We start from the raw sequence: 19,339 nt of genomic DNA, 5'->3' as shown, positions 1-19,339 counted from the left end.
ATATTTTCCCCTTTTGACATTTAATTTAATCTAATCTATTATCTGTGTCACATTAATGATGCTGCTCATATGTAGAGCACTAAACTCCGAAGGGACTCGATCTTTTGTACTTATTAACTCACTGGTATGAATTGAAACAAATGAAGTCTTCTCATATCTTCTACACCGTTTTTCTCTGATTATTCTCTGATTCACTGAACATTTCCCTTAATTATTCTGAATGAAATTTTGACTTCAGTAGAGTCAATGGGAAATTTTGGTAGTCAGTGGCATCAGGTTTTCACCCTTTATGCTTTGAAAAAAGTCTTCACACACTATTTATAGTATCTCCCCCTTTTCTAACTGCAGTGTAGTTGATTTGGTGTTAATATTTCTATGGTGCCACACAACAACTTTATAAGTCTTAAAATGTGTATCGGTAAAGAACGATCACTAAATATTTTGAACAGTTTACACTGGATACGCACAGAAAAGAGAATAATGGAGAAAATAGGAAAAAAATCAATCTCTTTAAGGCTGAATTCTGAATACATTAGTGAACCTAGTGCTTATTAACCATTAATTGTGCCACAAATTTTTACAATGATTAGTAATCATAATTCCTGAACACCACCAGAATGTTGTCAGAGTTATATATCTCAATATTAATGTTTTAGCTGAAAGGAGCTCCTGGGTTAAAGTGAGCTGTGTCTTGTTCCCTATAAAAAACTAGGTCAGCAACAGGAAGGCTACAGCATGGTGTGAAATCCTGGCAAAAGTAAATGACTTCAACATAGGCATTTTATCCTCACAACAGTACTGTGATCCCCATTTTACAGATTAGGAACTGAGGCACGGAGAGCGCCTATGACTGTGGTGGCTAATTAGTTGTCATGGATTTACAAGGAAAAAGTGCATGATCATCTCACCAAAAATTTTCCCAGGCTCAAACCTATCTAGCTTTTAAAAGATGTTCATCACTGTATCTGTGCATTAATTTATGGGGGGCAAATTATTATCTTAGTTTCAAAAGTGGAAAGTGTAACTAAGTCAAACATGCAACTCTTGCATATATGCTTATAATATTGGAGTATCCTATTTTGATTTAGGAAAATATTAGAAATTAAATAATTTTCTGTTCAGTGAAGCTAAGGGAGAAGTTTCTTCATTTTGCTGGAGATCTCAGTCTCATGAGAAATAAGTGCCACTAGGCTTCAGCTACTCTATTATACTTTTGTTTGCCATGAAGACATAAGCCCTAGGAAACAGTATTTAAAGGTCATTTTATTAAGAGCAGGATTATCATAAACAAGTTCTGTTATGTTTATTGAAGTTTTGCTCTTTCAGAAAGGTAATAATGGAAAGAGAAATATATTTATAAATAAGAGTCGTACACTTGATGAATTACCATTCAAACTAGATTTTATTAGCCTTCTTAAGCAAGTCTTAGAGGGAAAGTGCCCATTTTCCAGCACCATATTTGTATTAGAATGAAAGATACAGAAGTGGTCCAATCACTGAGAAATAAATACTTTTCTGGGACAAGGTGTGTGGCTGGGATTTTGTTTTGTTTTTAAAATGGATTTTAAGGGAGCAGAGAACCAGAATATTCACATTCACATCTAGGGTAGACTTTTAGGAAATCAAATGGAGTGGATGTTGTCAACCAGACAGCTTTCTGCGGGGCTAGCAAATGAATTTGGCTCGGATTGATCATGAACTGAAGTAGTTATCAGTTGATGGCACTGCAGTGGCCTATATGAAATGACCTGGTGGCCTCATAATCCAGTTTCCAGTAGGCAGATGTCTTTAAACATCCACTGCTGCCATTGACAGTATTATATTTAGCACCCCTGAAATTTCAGTAAAGATGCCAGGGCTGATTGGGAAATGGGAATACAAATAAATAGCTACAAATGGTCTTTCCAGATTAGGAGTGATGCATAATGGTGAGGCTATGTAAAGGAGCTCAGACTGGGACTGTCTGCACTACATTTGGTTCTGTGAATAAAGAATGTCAGTTTCCCAGAGCTGTCAATCCACAAGAGCTAAACCTTTCACAGTCAACCTTTTACCTAATCTTTCAACTTTCAACCTTTCACAAATGATAAATTCACTTTTTAAGTACCTTAGGAATGAAAATTATCCTCTATTCAAATAAGCAGAAACTGCCAATTAAATCCATAAAGTATGGACTTTTTTTTCCTATGTGCCCTTTTTATGCAAAACTGCATTCTAGATTGCATGCAATACCAACATGTTGATCATTTTAATTATTTCAGTGTATTTCTCCACCGTACATTAAATTAATACAGTCTGAACAAATGGATTTATTCAGTCATTTGTAAATTGCATTTTGCTGTATTCAAGGTTTGTTGGTATTCAAAAACAAATAAAAATGCAATCTAAATGGGTAGATGAGGTTTCTCTCCACAAAAAGATGCTGTGATTTATTTTCATAAAGCTGAAAAGTTCATGGAGAAACACAGTTAAATATAAGTTAGAAAAAAATCCAGTTTATTCTACATTTGTATGCACATATTTTCCACAAGAGGGTGTTGGGTTTTTGTTTTGTTTTGTGAGTGTGGGTGAAAACATTCCAAACCAGGAAACTTTTATAGCGTGGGTCTTTTTTAAAAAAAATATCATATTTACCTTTGGTAAGTATATGGCCCTGCTAGTATCTGAGCAACATTTAGTCTTTAATGAAAAAAGAAAAGGAGTACTTGTGGCACCTTAGAGACTAAAATGGTTAGTCTCTAAGGTGCCACAAGTACTCCTTTTCTTTTTGCGAATACAGACTAACACGGCTGTTACTCTGAAACCAGTCTTTAATGAGTTTATCTTCACAACACGTTAGTGACATCTGCAATACTGTTATCCCCATTTTATACATAGCGAACTGAGGCACACAAAGATTAAAGGCTAGATCCATGAAAGAGACAGACTCTGTTGCAGTGCTTACCTTTAGGTGCCTGCTCTTCAGTGGAATGCACAGCTCCATTTTAGACTCCCAGGCTCCCTATTTAATTCATGCGGAGAGTTAGGCACACAAGAATGCGATTACATAGGTTTACAAGCAGAGCAGGAAATGATGCAGAGAAGGGTGTGGCTAAGACCTGTCCTTTACAGGGAGTTGGGCCCCATAGTCCCAGCCGGAGGGAGGCCCCCTATCTCCACTTGAGATTCAAGGCAGTAAACACATTCCTGGAATTAGGTGCCTAAGCTAGGTCCAGCCTTTCTTGAAAAAAAAAATGGTTAGGAGCAGAGATTTAAACCCAAATCCTCCACCTGCCAGCTAAGTGCCCTAACCACAGGATATTCTAAGATGGAGCACTCTCAGTTTCTCCTGTTGAAGCTCTTCCACTTTGTATAATTACTTAAATATTCATTGGAGCAGGGACTGGAAGCTGGGTCTCCAAAAGTGAGTGCATTAAAATCTCATTCATACTCACTCTCACTCTCTGTGTCTGTCTGGCCCAATGAATATACAAAGATGAAACTGGTCTATAATTCCCAGAGTAATTTTCTTTTCCGTTTTTAAAGATAGGTACTATGTTTGCCCTTCTCCAGTACTCTGGGACCTCGCCCGTCCTCCATGAATTCTTGAAGATAATTGTTAATGGTTCCAATACTGCTTCAGCTAATACTCTAAGATGAATTAATATTAAATGTGTTAAATATCTGATCACCATTAACCTTTTGAGTGAAGACTGAAGCAAAATAGGCATTAAACACCTCAGCCTTCTTGATGTTATCAGTTATTAGCTCTCTTTCCTCACTAAGCAGAAGACATATGGGTTCCTTCATCTTTCTCTTACTCCTAATGTATTTACAAAACCACTTCCTATTGTATATTGTACTGTCCAATTAGCCTTTAATCATGCGGGCCAATCCATTGAACTTGCTAGAGGAGCTACATTATCCCAACAATTAGGACCCCATAACCAACTCTACCATTGTGTCTTCTACTCCAGAAAGCCAAACCTGGCCAAGTGGAACAATGACATTTGCAACACAGTGGTGTTTGCAAAAAGAAAAGGAGTACTTGTGGCACCTTAGAGACTAACCAATTTATTTGAGCATGAGCTTTCGTGAGCTACAGCTCACTTTGCGAATACAGACTAACAGTGGTGTTTGCAATTAAGGAGATTTTTCAGGAATAGAGTCATCTCCTTGAGGGAGCCCAAATCCTAGTTCAGCTCTTTTTGGACCACCAAAACCTAGAGTACCTATGTACACCCAGAAACTTAAACCACGCCAGATCTGTTTGTCCCTTTTTGGGGAGCCAATTTTATTTTATTTTGACATATCTCCCAGGTGCAAGAAACGGGAAGACAAGATGACCTGTCCCTCAAAGATGAGCTTGCCAGGCTTCTTATCCAAAAATCCTTTCTTTGTTGATGGTCCCTGGAGAATGCAATTTGAACTATTATATGCAAATCTATCCAGGTGCTAGCTTCAAAAGGCTGATAACTGGAGAAATTATATTAGCATACCCAAAATGACACACAGTTTTACAATAAAACATGAACTGCATTTTTCATACGATGGACCCCAAAACATTTAAATTAGTTCAGTAATGCCTTTCTTAAATCCATAAGCTTTGTCCAGGATACTGCAGGATTTGTCACACACAGCACCCCCAAAACTGCTAGACACATTCTTGAATACATCTTCTGGATCCATAGACTACTGACTGTAATTGTGTTGGACTGATTAGGTAGAACTGTTCCATATATCATTCATAAACCAATGGCAGATGGATCAGGTAAACCAGATTCTCACACAGTATCTCTGGTGCTTCTTGAATTACCTCCAGAATGACTGGGTATCCCTGCTCCCATATGCCAAATTTGTTTATAACATGATACATGCCCCTATTCGGCAGAGCCTGGGTTCTATGCCAATTATGATTTCTACCCTCATTTCCACCAGTGCTGCCTCTGAGCCCAGTGGTCCCTGCAGCACCTGGTCAACCACCTACAACACATACAAGAGCTCATAGAACATCTAAAAGTGACTAAAAAGTCTATCAGAAGGATTAGGATAAGACCATTAAGCTACGCTATCAGGGACAAGGTCTGAATGTCTTTTTGAAACGTCCAGTTTCCACAGCCTGTGGTCAAGTTAGATCACAAATACATGGGGACGTTCAAGATCACTGAGCAGGTGAATCCAGCGACATTCAGGCTTCCTCTGCCTGAATCAATGAACATCTACCCTATGTTCCACAAGTCCCTCCTGAAACCCTATCTGGGTTTATCCACCCACTGCCAACAACCATCATGATCCAGAGACAAGAGGAATACATCATCCACCAGATTATCAATTCCAAATGAGTTTGGGGAAAGTGCCACTACTTGGTGAACAGGGTGGGATTGGCCCTGATGACTGGTCATGGGAACAGACAGAAAGTGTTCATTCACCCAAAATGGTATGAGCATTCCCCTGAGCTCATCCTGAAAAGCAGTGTCCAGGCACACCAAGGAGATGCCCTTCATGAAGGGGATATTGTCAGGAATGAGGATATGCAGCTGTACTTGCCCAGTCTCCTGGCAGCCTAGCAGCACATCTGAGCCACAGAAGTGCTGCCTGATTGCCTGAGGAAGTAAGCAAGCCCTGTTCTTGATTTCTGGCTGTTCATCACATATAGCCACTGCTGCAATCTCTCCTGCGCCTGCCCTCTTCCTAGCCTAGCTTCAGTCCTGATCCTGCCTTGTTCCCAGCCTGGCTCCTGTCCTGCCCATTCTGCTCCAGCCCTGCTCAGTCCCTGACTCCAGCTCTGAACCTTGGTTCTGTGACCCGCCTCTGACTACCTTGCTCCAACCACTAGGCATGACTGTCCTCATCTCAGTTTGAGGCACATGACACAACATTCCTCAAAAGTATAACTGAAGTTTAAACCAGCTGATATGTATTTTAACTTTATCACCCTGGAATTAAAAAAAAAAAGTCATGGTTTTACCTTTCTTGCAACATGTTGACAAAGTTTCATTAAAAACATGCTTTCACAATTTTATTTTTTTCCTTTAATAAATGTCAGTGTCTCATTAATCTTAATAAAACCATTTAAGACTATTTGATATGTTAAAGTGCTCCTCCTGAGATCTCTGCAGATGAATACAGCTGTAAGAGCAATGCTACTACTGTCTTTGTAGACTCTGTATTCATTTCATTCACAGTTCATTAATTTTTAGGAGTTGCTACCACTGATTACAGTAGTTCCAGGTGATAGCTATTAGCTACTTTGATGGCAAAATAAGGAATTCCAACAAGATACTATGTGTTCTACAAACTGAAACTATTGAAAAATAGTAGAACTATCATCTTCAACATTTATCTAACAATTTCCCAAAATATTACACACATGCTAAAGAACCCATAACAATAAATGCTTTTTGCTTACTGAGTTGCTGAAAAGTACCAGTATGAGAAGATGTTTTCCCCATATAGTGGCCTTGAAAATTAAATCAATTAAAGGTGGCTATTGTGCTGTACGTCCCAGTTAAATCATCCATCCATTCCCTAGTTATAGTTACTAGTTTTATGAAGCTGTGATTGCAACTACGGATTGTTCATGTTGTTTTAACACAAACTTCTACCAATATGCCATACTGAGTCTTTGTGATATTCAAAAACATCTATGTATCATATTAGTGTCTGGGTACTATTCAGTTTGCTTTCCTCCCCATGTGTCCACAATAGTCCTCATCAGCCCTCTTGAGACAGTGTTTGGAGAGTAAGACTACAGCCTTTTCCATGCCCTTGTTCCCACCCAGTTGCCTTCTCATTTCTCTGTCTCACCTGGGATGCCAAAGTACTGTAATTTGTACTTTCTACAATTGTACCAGCCGGGAACTCTCTCATAAGAGTGTCCAGATCTAATTCCAGTTCTATACCGAACTATAGCATTTATTTGATACTCTACAGAAAAAGAAAGATAAAAGATAAGCCTGCTTATTTTTAAGGTCACCACCACTGTGAAAAGTATTGTTTGACAGGCACTAAATTTAGTTACAGAATACTGAAATATCTGGAACCTCACAGAAGTCCTCTTCTCACTCATATCTTTCTCGGTACTTAGAGTCTATAGAGAGTGGAGCCTTCTAAGTGCCAGTCCCTTTTCATGTCAGCTTCTGTTTTTCAATATCTTCTAGAGTACACAGATAAGCCCTCAATGTCAATTATAAAGACTCTTTTTTCATATGGAAATGCTCTGTTTTTCTTCCGTGAGAACAAGAAAAAATCTCTCTCTTGCTGAATATCCATTCGAGCTAGTTAACATTTTTCTCTGACCTAAACATGCATTAAATATAGGCAATATTGTGTAGGGGTTGTTTCCCCCAGTCAACTCCAACACTAAATTCCCTTCTTTAAAAAATTAGTTAGTCTCTAAGGTGCCACAAGTACTCCTGTTCTTCTTCCCTTTGTATCTCATTAATCCATCACCCACTCTAAACGATTCCAAAACAATCATCTTAACATTCCTTAACTGATTTCACCAACTCTAAGAGTAAAACATTTTACAGATTACTTAGGGTGTCAAGTAGAAATTACATAACACATATCATGCAGTTCATAACTGTCCAAATTAGACCTGCTTGTCACAGGCTGATAGATTAAACGCTTGCGCTAACATCATTTGTCCAGGACTGTTCTGCTTTGAAATTCACTCATAAATGTAATATGCAGTTGAACTAAGAACAAATCCAGGGTACTACCAAACTCATCGTCCAGGTCTTGATTCCAAGGCTGGAGGCCACAGGGAAAGCAACATTTCAGGTTTTGTTTGGGATAGCACAGATAAGACTAGCTCTGTTCAGCTGACTAATGTAAAAGTAGCACTTAAAGATGATAAAGGGAGTTTATTCAGTCCTACCTAGTACAGATATTAACCACGACTGAAGAGGGAAATGGTATGAAATGAGGGAAAATGTGGGATCCTGCACCTGACAAATAAATGGGACCCATCGGGGAAAAAACCTGTACTTTATCTGCAGCTACTATAAGGGGAGCCATAATGGCACAACTGCATTATGATGTATTACGATAACAGAATTACATTATACTATAAGCCACTCATCATACTTAACTACAGGTTTCAGAGTAGCAGCCATGTTACTCTATATTCGCAAAAAGAAAAGGAGTACTTGTGGCACCTTAGAGACTAACCAATTTATTTGAACATAAGCATCCGATGAAGTGAGCTGTAGCTCACGAAAGCTTATGCTCAAATAAATTCATACTTAACTAGTCATCCTGGTCTGAAGTTAAACCTGCAAAACTTTCCATCTTCCTTACCTTGCAAGTAATTTCATCAGCAGACCAAATCTGGTGATGAATCTTGGTCACATGCCACCTGTGGCACATTGTGCATGCCTAAGAAGAAGTAGTTTCATCCGTGCTTATCCACCAATTCCTTCATCCCATTTTCATGTAACATAGCCAGATGGCTTGTTGCCACTTCATTATTTTCACAGACTTCAGAAAGCCCTTCTCCTGGTTGGCCTAGTTAGTTTTACAGTACAATTAGTACAGTACTAATGTTATTATATTATAGTTGCCATACAAATATAGTTGCCATACATATCTGCAAGAAATTTATATTTGTATCAAGAACAGGAAACATTTATGACCCCATCTAACTCCCATTAAAGTCAATAGAAAGATTCTCATTGACTTTCCCAGGAATTGGACCAGGTCTTTATTGTCTTTGTTTAAATCAAGACTGAAAGTCTTAGTAACCCAAACCTCAGAGCTAGAGAAGGTGAGAAGCCAGCCAAAGAACTGTAGTAATTTATAACACAGCAATATTATTTTGATTCTACTTGCCATTTACATTTAATGTTTTTCAGCAGCTAAAGGGACAGGCAGTAGCATGGGTGTTTAAGAGCCTTCTTACTCTTGAGCCCCTATGCTGTGGCCCGTCACAGTTTTACACCTTACATTTTTCATTTTACATTTTTCATCACATTTTCTGTTGGGCAGAGATGACCAGCCAAGGAGATCACTACCTATGCCTTCTTAAGGGATGGTGAACAGGTTCCTTTCATCTGTGCACTGAGGAGATCAGGGAGGTAATACATATATATAGATATTAGTGTAGCCACAAGACATCCTGCTAACCCCTACTGAGTGGGGGTTGTGCCTAAATGGTACAGTCAGTGAATTTTTTAAGTGGCTATCATGCTTGAAGAGTTTTACTTATTTGGTATCTGGCCCTAAAATGTTTTTATGTTAAGAGCTACTGAACATTAAGTGAGTGAACTTGAAGATTCAAAAAAGTTCGAAATCTATGTACAGTATAAATCAGCGATTTAATTTGTGTCAGGAATCAGAGCCTACAGCACAAGCAGTCTCTGTGCAACCTAACAAGCACAGGTGGTCTATAGAAAGCTGCCTGGCTAGCTTCTCTGCCTGACTGGTAGGAAGTCCGGAGACCAGCTCTTAAGCCCAGCAGGAGTAGAAGGTCAGCAGCTGCTCAGAGTATTCACCCATGGCTGTGGTAGCTCTTGCTTGTTCCCAGCCTTGCCAAACTCCAGGTAACCCAGGTCTGACCCTCAGCTCCAGTTCCTAAGTTCTGACTCTGGTTCTGACCCTCAGCCCTCATTCCTGACCTCTGACTCTGGCTCTAACCACTAGACCTGATCTCAGCTCTAATCACTAGTCCTTACCACTCACATTCCAGTCTTTCACAGTTTATTAATTAAATGACTGGACACTATTGTATTATTTTTGATCAAAGACAATTTGATTCTTTTGTCACAAGAAAGGAGAAAAATACTGTGATGTAAGATAAAATAATTTTCTTGTTTTGAAACAAGTAGAATTATACAGAATGATGTGTCAAAAAATTCTGTACACATTTTTCATTCAGTATTTTCCATTCACCCCTTTCAATTTGCCTGAAAAAATGGTATTCAAATCTGTGAATTTATAACAGGTATCTATTTTTTAAAAGTAAGTTTCTGACATGTCAGATTGTGTTATGCTTTTTACATATAGTTACTTTGTATCATGTCATCAGCTAACAAGATGTGACCTAATCTAGCACTGCAGAAATACAATTTAGTTTTACCAAAAAAGAAATACTTGCATGGATGGAGCCCATCCTTCCTGTATAGGCTCCCCCTCTTCCACAAGCTTCCCCAATCTAAACCCCTCCTCCGTACACTATCATCTCATCCATGCATTGAGACCCTGCAATTCTGTCCGTGTAACTGGCAGTGCATATGGAACTGGAAGCATTTCAGAGAGTGCTACCATAGAGATCCTGGAAGTAATTTGATTGACAAATTTACAATAACTTTTGTTATACTTAACGGAAATGTTTCTCCTATTCTTGCACTGTTTTGTTTGATCATGAATTGGAATTTATCAAACTTAGGTGAAAGGAGATGAGCAACAATTCCAATTATCTGCAAGTTAGTGTATTTTAACTTATCATTGCTATGCACATTTTTTCCCTTTTTCCGGTTCGCTAAATTGCATCTACATATGAACAAATAAAGTTAAGTGCTGAGAAAGATCCCCCATTAGTTTAACTTTGGTCTATTTCTTTTTTTTTTTAACTTTATTGTATTTATTAAACTTTATTGCTTAACTTGACTGTTGATAAAAAATACTCTATTTTCTTCCCCTGTAGTTTAACTTTAATTGTGTTTTCTGACTGTGACAGATATGTGCTATGTTCACTCAATATGCTTTCCCCGCATTTTAATTGTTGACTTTTACTAGAGTATATTTTTACATTTTCTTACAACTTCAATATTCCTAATGTCCACTTGCACAAAGCATTTCAGAACGTAATCACATTAGGCTGATCCTTGGCTACTGGCTCTACAAAATTAAATTTTCAAGATTTAGGAGTTAGATTTAATGCTCACAATGCTTTGTGGTCACATTTTTGTCAATTTTAAGTCTTTGGTGTCTTTATTGAAAAGACATACTTCTCTATATATAAGGTACTTCAGGCATAAGTCCCTGGCCATGCATTCTATGGAAAACTAAGTTTGCTTCTTTCCCAAATTCACTGTCGTTCTGGTCTCTCTCTGACAAACTGTTAACCCTATATGTTTTAGCATGTGTATCCCAATAACTGGGTAAAAATGCCATCTCCAGAATAACTCATACATGTGGCAGAAAATGTTAAACAAAAAGTTTCAAGATCAAATCCACCCACCACTGAGTAATTTCAATTGGAGAAAATGCAGAACAAAGCCTTACGTACAGGAAGTTGTTATAGGTAATTAATTGAATGTGTACATATTGATTAAATTGTGATCTACAGTATCAGCTCAGGAGGCTGAAAGTTGTAGCTACATTCCTTAAAAATGAAATCTGACATCCCCCAACTGAGGTGTCTTTGGATCTTTTATTTAGTTCAACATATTCTTTGCTGCTGAATGGTGTAGTCTCTTTATGTAATAGATACTCTAACCTGGCCTAAGGGCTGATGATCCACTGGATCATTCTGATGCTATCGTAACCCAGGAACATGAAGAGTAAACATTTATATCCTCTGTCACTATTACATACAATCCTCTGCCACAGTGAGGTTCTCTGGGGTTGGGGAGAAAGAGCTACTGCTCTTGCCTGCTAGCAGAAGACTAGGTCCATGAAAGGAAACTGGGTCTCCTCTGTAGAACAGATACCCATTTTTGTGACCTACAGCAGAGAAGGAGGAGAGTTTGTGGATGAGGCACTGGGCTAGGAAATCTGGGTTTGATTTCCAGTCCTGCCACAGGCTCCTTTTGACACTTTGGGTAAATCGCAATCTCTCAGTGCCTCAGTGAGGATAATACTGCCTTTCTCTCACCATTTCTCTGTTTTGTACCCTTAGATTGTTTGAGCAATTCAATGCAGACATTGCCTTTTACCCTCTATCTGTGCATAGCACAATGGAGCCCCAATGTCAGCTATAGCTTATTGGTGGTACTGTAATACACATAATAATAGCATCTTTCAAAAACAAAGTGAGCAAATGCCACTTGTATGTCTGGTTAGACACACAACTGATGTTTCCACATGGATAAGAGAAGGGTGTTTTCAAAAGTTATCTATGCAATCTGCACAATTGTCTGACAAGGATGTAAACAGCTGGGATACATACAATATAAGGGAAGAAGCTCTACTGCTTGGACCTTAGAGCAATAAAATCTGTGCTAAGGTTTTCGCAGCTGGAAGTAATTCTGACTTCAACTCCACAGACTTCCACTAAAGTCAAAATATTGGACCAGCACATACAAATATTAAATAAGTTGATTTAGGAGAGCATGTGTTAAATGGGAAGGTATAATAAACTGCTTAAAGGGATTGTTTGTATTGCTACATGTAGTAGACTGCTGGAGATCAATGAAGAATAATGGACATGAAAAGAAAAGGAAAGGAGCATGGTGTGAGAGCGCTTACTGTTCGTCTCTTTGACGTACACTCTTCTCCCCCTCCCTCCAGTATTTATGATACTAAGTAGTTAAGGAGAAGGTTTGTAGCCAATCATTGTGATTAACTCTTATTGCATGGTTAATGCCTGGAAGATGAGGCCTCTGGGAGTTGTAATACACATCATAAAACATTGTAAAGCCAAACCATCACTTTTTGTTATCTTTACACTGAATATCAATAAGCCTGACACTAGGATTGGACTTCCTTGGTCACTTGCAAGATTTGGATCTTGACTGTAAAAATCTCTCTGAAATTTGTGCTCTCCTGTTTTTATTGAAATTATAGTCTTCAGAAAAAAATGTAATAAAGGCAATAAAACATAATTCTGAAAAAAAAAGCTATTAAGTAACTGACGACAGTATAAATATCACGCTGATTACAGCTTCTCTAACATATAAATAGCATTGCTTCACAATGCTGTTCTCCTGTTCTCCTTTACTGAGAATAAAGCGTACATTAAAATTGGAAGGTCAGAGAGAATTAGTAGTCATAGTATTTAGAGACTGATTACTCAAATTAGGTAAGGCTGGTTTACATAGTATTTTTTCTGAGCATAAGTCTTCTTAAAGCTGTGTTCAGTATTGATTGGATTTACCTAGTGATCTGCATTTAATTAAAGCTGCAGCCTTCCCATGTGTCATAACTGCTTTCAGCTCAGTGGTTAAATAAAAGCATAGTCAGTAGCTTTCTTGTTCAAGAGTCCATATTAGCTGTTCACATGTGGATTTTAAGATAAGTATTGATAATGAGAGTAGCACAGAGAGGTTAGTTATAACATTAATCCCGTCAAATACTCTGCACCAAAAGTCATGAGCTATTGGACAATGAAATAGCATACAGACTGAAATGCCAGATTCCGCTTTACATGGGGAAGCAAATATAAGATTCTACGCTGGGATATGAGTGAGAACTGAGAGACAGGAGTATGCAAATTTTTGCACTGATTTTGAAAGTAGTATTTCACTACAAGATTCTGTGTACCAAATTTTGTATAAAATTAAATGCAACTGATGTAAATATGATGTTAACGTTCAAAAATCAAACATCCGAAAGCCAGAAAATCCCAATGTATCACAATGTTAATTTGCCTGTGTTTCACATCTTCTATCTTATAGCATACTGTACATTTATCTACATAAACAGTAATATATTAAAGCAGGAATGAGCAAATCTCATGGAGTGTGAGGTTTTGCAAACTACTATAAGAATTTCAGATGTGCAAGGAATGAAGGAATACATAGAAATAAAGACCAAGTCTGCCCTTGCTGGGTTTTGCTTAAATAGGCTATGTAACTCCTTCATTCCTTGCACATCTGAAATTCTTATAGTAGTTTGGGCAGACTTGGTCTTTATTTCTGTGTGTGTATCTTTATTAAAGATATTGCTCAGTTATCCCTAATTATGAATCAAATTGACCTTTTACTAATATTGCTGTTCTTAAACAGATATTACATCCATATATGGATGACTTAGTCTTTATTTAATAAGACTATTAGAAAAGAAGTGTTTAGGATCAGATAATTATTGTCTAGTAGAGGGTATTTTAGTAGTTAGCTGATTTTTTTTAAATTACAAAATGTTGTTTTGCTTCTCTTTTCTGATTTCTTCCACTAATCTTTATCATCTTCTAAATAAGTAGCTCTGAGCATATTTTCTTTGTTCACTGCTTTCTGATTCAGTGTTCAAAACTGATACCTGGTGTTATTGTCCTCACGTACTCCTTCATATTATGAGAAATAAGTATGGTTGGTTTTTAAGAAGATAAATAAGTAAAGAAATACAATAGAAAGGCTAGCTGATGAAATGGGCATCTCTAAAATTTCTTGCTGAGGTGTCTGTCCACTAATAGAAAACAGAAATCTCCATTCCAGGCTTCTGTGGTGAGGATAATTTATAATCCATTCCGTTTTGACAAGATATACATACACAGACACTACATTTTAATAATACGACAAACATCCTCTGCATTTCTAATATATAGTAGGGTTCAATATTCTATCAAAAAGCTTTGTTGAACAAGAACTGGATAAAGGACTTTGTGAACAGACCCATAGTGCAGACTGTCATTTGAACTTTCAGTTTGTAAGAAGGGTGTTTGTGAACAATGAGCATAAAGGCCATATTTTATTTCAACTCACCACATTTCTTTTTAATCTCTACCTTCATTATGGGTCTGTTTTCCATATATCTCTATGTTCTACTTCAGTTGTGTTTAACTCTATCACTTTTAACACTTCCTAATTTTTCTCCACTAGGTATCTTTCTGGTAGTATGCATATGGCCGCCCAAAATCTTGACAGATGAAAGGAGACGTGACAAAGTCAGTCTGTCAGTGGTACTTAGCAATAGTATGGGGAAAGAGCCCAATGCACGAGCAGCAAACCACAGTAGCTACAGGTCCACTCAGCAGATGGAAAGTGAAGCATACTCTTGCTTCCTGGCTCACCTGCAGGTCTCAGCTCGCGCTCTCTGGTGGCTCTGATCCATGTAATTATTTAACATTTAGATTGTGGTAGCATATAAAGACCACAGCCAGACTTCACCCCTTGTGCTAATCACCGTACAAACACACAATTAAGGACCTGCCATTTTGGACTAAGCTGGAGAGAGCCCCAACCCCAGGTAGACAGACTCGGGCTAGTGCCACTCATGCTAGTGCCCTAAAATTAGCTGTAAGGAGAGCATTTTGAAGTTGTGACTCAGGCTCTGAAACCTCAGGGGTGGGGGGATGTGCAGTCTGTGTGTGGGAACAGACACAAAGAGCTATCTTGTGCAAAGGCCAGGCAGAATGCAGTCCCACACAGTAGACCACAGGGGGATTTGGAAGAAGAGAGGAGGCATTATCAGGACTCTGCCCCTCCTTTGCACCAACAGAGGAACACGCATATATTCTTGGAGAAAGTTTCAGTGCTCTCCCTGGGATCCCCCTTGGGTTGGGGTGACTCACCACCACCACTTATTTTGGGCGCCACCCTAATTTAGTTCTAACAAGTACATGTACTTAAACTATATGGCTCAGTTCATTGACATATTATAGTACAATCAACCCAGTCATAACTGATCTTTACAGTACCCTCCCTCATCCACTGGTATTACTGCCTATTATTCATCACTCCTGCAGTCCTTACCATTAAAAGTCCTACTGACTTCACTGGACACATCTTGTACAAAATGACTATAGGATTGAGCCTAAATAAGTCATGTTTCCATAATAAACATTTATACCCACAATTATCACCCTATGTCATCTGAGAAACTACAGTCATTTTGTGTTCTAAGGACAGAGAATTGCTGCAATATCTCTAAAATCACTTTGGGTAAATATAGATGCTTTAATGTTGGCCACTGTACACGAGAACTTTTTTTCCCAGAAGAAATATGTATTCATCGTTTTTGTCCATCAGATAGCCATGTTTTATGTCTGAACACATGCTACTACTGTTCAGTAGCACAACTTACTTCAAGTTGGCATTTTATCTGGATACATTTCCTCTCAAAATAATGTTTTTTTTCCAAAAACATTGAAAGCTGCCTACTTCATTATGAATTTTTCTTTAAAATAAAAGTTTTAGGAATATAAAATCTTCTTCAATATCACCAGAGCACCATAAATAGTGACATTTCAAGTGTTTATGTTGCCTCTTTCAGAACAGGTCCAGGTGATAAGACCTGTATTACCATTTTTTTGGATTTCATTACACTTTGAAGGTGATTGTCTAATATTTTGCTCAACTTAAAGCACTCAGGAGAACTGCATTCAGCATAACATAATGCCAGTATTTTATATATTAAATGTAGGTGTACAGAGGGAGAAACAAAATGAATTGAGGACAGGCTTACTCACAATAAAACCATTTCACTTGTACTGCAGATGAGTACCACACTGTCTGTATATAAAGCAAAGCCTGACAAGTTTTCCCTTTTGACTGTTCCATGATATAGTCAAAACGGTAATAGAAAACTATGTGGAAGGTTTGCCTTGTGGATAAATAGCTACATGAAATACAAAACAACTGTGCATCACAGTGACCCAGATCATGACCCCTAGATTCACACATGAAGGAGAAACATCCACTTGCAGATCTGCCTACCACCACACAGTAGGGTCACCTCTCCAGTACCTTTCCTCCTCCTCTGCTAGGCCTCAATCTCTCTTTGGCGGAAGGGTGTGGAGTCTGGTAGGCCAGGGTGGGGTGAAAATTCCTGGTCAGTTTCTCTCAGGACCAAACTTCTCAAATAGAATGTTTTACCATGGCCATTAATTAAAACATTGGGTTTTTATTTGTAGTAAATATAAATTAGCGTTCTGAGCAAGTGTGTGATATTCTCTCTCTGAATCTGACTAACAGCTGCTAAAAACCCCTGAATAGGGGGCTTTAAATAAAATAGTCCTCAATTTGAGTGTGTTTAATGCTTTCTGAAAAGTCCTAAAAAAGACAGGACTGTGGCTTATGCGGCAGCAAATCGTGAAGGTGAGGCACAAGAAAAGGGAGTGCAATAGTAGTTACACAATTTGTCCAGTGTTGCCAACTCTTGTGATTATATCACAATTCTCAAAATATTTGGTGTTTCCTGTGAAAGCCTCAGCTTCTAAAGTCAAGTGAGACTCTCAAGCTTTCATTTAAAAAAAAACAGACTAAGCTTCTAGAGGAAATTTCTTGTGGAGAAAAACTGATAAATATGGCCTGAGTACACTCGAAAGGTTCCCAAATCAGACAGCAAAGACAAAGAATCCAAAATATATTAACGTGATTTTTTTTGAGGCTGGACTCATGATTTCTGAATGCCTAGGGTTGACAATTACAGATGAATGATCATGTTAAGCTCAGAAAAGTCATTTGTTACAGGCCTATATACTCTAGTACCCAGGAAAAGTTTGAATTTGTTGAATATTTCTTTTTTAAACCTATGCTTTTCCAGATACACCCACCTCTAGTTTTAACAACAAAAGAAATATTTCCTCTTATGAAACAGCTGTATGCATGACACTGTTGTATAGCTGCAGTATAGATGTATCATATGCTGACTGGAAGTCATTTAATTTGAAGTGTCACAAATAACCTGTCCTGCAACCCTTTGCTTTGCACTCCTTCACCAAACTCCTCACTTTTCTGTCCTAATTTCAAACTTCATTTTCTGAATCTGTATATTAAGTCTCTTTTATATCAATGTATGTATTGCAACTGATAGAAAAATAACTGAAGCATAAAGGTGGACCCTACAGAGACTGGAGTGATTTGGGACTCTAGTCTGCATTTTTTTTCTTTTCTTTTTTTGCAGCCACACATGCACATTTTCTCATCCCTGCTGAGACAAAGCCTGGCTCAACGGAGTAAAATTAGGACTCACGCTGTGAAGGACAGTTAGGATGGCAGGCTGCTGAAGATACAGGAGAATCAACTAGGATGTTTTCTAGGAAACTAGCCACTATCAGAACAGCTAATTTCATTTTGAACTAAGTGGTACAGTGTAGTCGCATTACATGACCGCACCTTCAGACCCAAAGAACAATCATCAAAACCCCATGTTCTGTCCAGTACTTTAGACCTAAATTATGCGGCAGAGACCACAAAGTGATGTAGCACTGTCCTCCTGTCCTCCCACAGATCCTCTCCCTGTCATTCCCCCCCCCCCCAATCTGGTATTTCTTGTGTCATTTATTTTAATGTTAAAGGCAATTTATTTTATGCACCAAATATTGCTGCAGATTTTTGTATTGACTATGACCACTGAACATTTCATAAGTTGTCAGAGGAAAGCTGGAGGTTGTGACAAGTGGGTAAGAGAGAGCTGAGGCTTTCAGCACTTAGGAAAATGTGGGAGGTGGTTTTGATTTCTACTATTCAGGAGGTAGCTGAGGCTTTTGGTTCTGGGGAGGGAATGAATCTCAATTTTCCCCTCTTCTCTTTGGGGAAGAGCTGAAAACTCTAGTTTTGGAAGGGTTCAGTTCTTTCAATTCCTCATTCCTGGAATGCTGGATAGTAACTAGCTACCCCACTCTTCCCCATCTCAGTGTCTCCCTGAACATTGATAAATGAGCACAATTGCTCAAAGCTTCTGCTTAAATGCTCAGCAGGGTTAATACTGACATTTAAATTCTCATTAGGCACCAAAGCCGAGCTGGTTGGAAAATTTTCAGCTAAATAGATTTGCATCACAATATGTTGTTCTGTCAAAGCCAAAATCATTCATGGAGATGCAGAGATTTTTGACTAAGTTTTCACCAGGAAGGTTTCTGAGGTCCAGGCAGACCATCCAGTCACTTAGAGGGAGAGACCATCCCCTCTCTCTCCCCTGGCCCTGAAAACTGACATTTCAACACAATTCCATACACAAGTCTAAAAGTAGTGAGAATGCACCCTGAGAGAAGTGAAGGGACAAGGCTTGTCACTGGAAAGGGAACTCTCGGAGAGACACAGAGAGGTCAAAGGTACAGCTAGTACCAAACTGTGACACCCACATATTGCAATTCCTTTGAGTTTATAAAACAAGGTGTTTGGTGTCTAGTAAACCTTGTTTCAAATTTGGAAGAGGGAAAGTGGGTTAGGAAAGGCAATGAGTTTAAGGAATAAAAAACAGATGAAGAACAGATTCAGTCTTCCTTTTGGAATGTACTGTGGATTTTCATTTTGTTGGTTTTCAGAATACTTGCCCACAACATTACACATTACTGGATTATTCAGTACATATTTTCAGTAAGGCACTAAGATCCACGTACAAAATTGAAAACATCTGTGTATAGAATTAATATTACTGTGCATGCAAATCAGGCAATTGTATGCATGTATTTACACATACATTTTTGTTCATGGACCTCTGGCTTACCTTAAAGAAAATGTGGAGGGTAAACATCTGCAGTTATCTTCAAAACATGCAGTTAAATTAAAACAAAATGCAATAAGCTCACATTTCA

The sequence above is a fragment of the Caretta caretta genome, chromosome 4 (assembly GCF_965140235.1).
Source record: "Caretta caretta isolate rCarCar2 chromosome 4, rCarCar1.hap1, whole genome shotgun sequence".
Lineage (NCBI taxonomy): Eukaryota > Metazoa > Chordata > Testudines > Cheloniidae > Caretta > Caretta caretta.
This window is presented reverse-complemented; position numbering follows the sequence as displayed.